Source organism: Pygoscelis adeliae, unplaced genomic scaffold, assembly GCF_000699105.1.
Source record: "Pygoscelis adeliae isolate BGI_AS28 unplaced genomic scaffold, ASM69910v1 Scaffold57, whole genome shotgun sequence".
Taxonomy (NCBI): Eukaryota; Metazoa; Chordata; class Aves; order Sphenisciformes; family Spheniscidae; genus Pygoscelis; species Pygoscelis adeliae.
The window spans coordinates 5,914,107-5,916,272 of record NW_008825615.1 but is presented as its reverse complement, the minus strand read 5'-3'; the positions used below and the strand labels follow the sequence as shown (position 1 = coordinate 5,916,272).

The 2,166-nt window shown below is 43.5% G+C and overlaps 1 protein-coding gene across 1 annotated transcript in view; it reads left to right on the top strand.

Moving 5' to 3' along the window:
* The window catches only part of MYO6 (myosin VI), an 81,057-nt gene that overhangs the window by 30,725 nt on the left and 48,166 nt on the right, over positions 1 to 2,166 (top strand). The gene's annotated exons all lie outside the window — the stretch shown is intronic.

Sequence of the window (2,166 nt, the reverse complement as noted above, 5' to 3'; positions counted from 1 at the left end):
AGTATGTCCTTTGGCTTCCAAAAATACCATCATGTTAGTATTTTGAGAGGTGAGGAAAGAAAGTTACAGCAAAAACTTAGGTAAATGTAAACTTCCTAATTTTAAGATGTCACTCACTTTAAGATGAGTTGGTACGAGCGTAGCTGGGACTTAGCAGAATGTACAGGAAGGCTGAGGAAGGGGAATGAGTATTTTGGGAACGGTCATTCTTGCCTTACTACTGAAATCAGCCTCTTTAAGTTGAGAACTGCTGTCCATATATTCCTGAAGGACTGAAGAAACTCCCAGTCTGGACGTACTACAAATATAACTATAGTAGAAAAGATATGTATGATCTTTATCTTGAGCTGCAAGGTATACAAGATGCAGTGAAATTGGTTCCTCTTAGTCCTACTTCAAGTATGTATAGCTGTTGCCAAACTTGCTGAAGTTGTTAGGAAGGGCGTACCAAAGAACATTTTAAAAGGTGTTTTGAATGAGGAATTAAACAAGCACTGGCCTTATAGGTTCACCAGCTCCTGATCGCAGGCACGAAATCACCACAGAACTGTACAGATATTATGTTCAGAAGAGATTGTGGGAGGTCTCTAGTCCAATGTATCCTGGTCAAAGCAGGGCCAACGCTGCATTCAGACTGGGTAGCTTAGGGTTGTCGCAGAGAAGGTGGTGTTTTTTTTTTCTTTTTCTTTTTTTTTTTCCTTAGGTCAAATCAGAACCTTCCCAGTGTCAATTCATGACCTTGCCATCTTCATGAAGATGGCTGAAATGAACGTGATTAATGTGAATGAATCTGGGAAGACATGGGGATAGAGAAGGGTAGTGGCTTCACAGGGCTCAGCAGTATGCTGGCAGGGAGCTTCCTTGTTTGGGCCTTCTGCGAGTTGGGGCTTTGGGGTTGACAAGGTGGGACGGAGTGAAAACGGTGCAAATGCCAGTGGAGAGGCAGTTTCAGGAGGCAAACGAACAAGGAGAGGGGGAAACCTCAGATGGTTAGGAAAGTCAGCGTTCAGAGAAGGGAAGGAAGACACCAGAAAACTTATTTTCTCTGAATGTTGAAATTCAAACCCATTTTTCTGGAATAAATTATTACACTTCTAAAATGTTCCTTGCAAATACAGGCTTTATTCTGCTCTCACCTTGTATGTGTACACACAGGGTGTTCGTTTGAACTGCTCCAGGCAGTATGTCTCTATACCAGAGGCCCTCTAAAGTTTTGTTGCTGCTTTGAAAACCGGAGCAACACCGAAGGCTTTTTACTAGAGGTCAAGATGGTGTTTCAGAGCTTCCAAAATCAAGTCACAAAAGCCTTAATCTTTTAAGGTCTCCTTTCTCCCCTTTTTTATTTTTTTTTTTTGTTTGTTTTGCTTAATGTCATTGTAGAGTTACGGAATTCAAGCAGTGTTTGACTAGTTACTTATCCCTTTTGGTCTCTTCACTTACCTGTAGAAATAGATTTTACTGAGAACAACAGGAAATAAATGTAATCCTGGCATACGTAACTGTGGAAGTGTTAGATTCTGCTGAAGTGTCTGAGCGCTTCAGCTAAGGATTTATGAAGCTGTAGTGGCTGGGCGAGCTCCGGCGCCAGGGCCGTGGCGCAGAGCAGGAGGAAGCGCACCTCTCAGCTGTTGACGTGGGAAAATGTACATACCGTTACCCGCAAATGTAAGCGCTAGGAGGTCTGCCGTGCCGGGCGCTTCTGTTCGTCTGTGCTTACGTAGCAAGGCAGTCCGGAGGATTACCGGAACGTGCAGATCAAAAGGTTTTAAATCACTGCAGTTAGTTACTGGGTATTAGCACTTCTACGTTTGGGGGATAGTTCTTTCACTTAAAAGCAGGTTAGCTTTTGAACAACCTACGTTTACAACAATGTTCTGAAAACACAGAATTTCATGCATAGTTTTTGGGCGGGGGATTTTTTTGGTGGTTGTTTTTGAGAACTGACTCTTCGCATTTAATACATGAAGTCGTTTCCAGAGGCGAACTTTAATTCCTTCAAAGTCGATGTTATTTCTAGCTGTCACGGCAAGATCATCGCCGGTTCAGTATTTTTGTCCTAGAACTTTCCGTACGAATGCCACACTCGCAGCAGTTTCGCTAACAGCAGGACGTACAGTATGAAATGGAACGCGTGTCGGTCTCCGCATGCGCCCGGGGGGGGTGGGG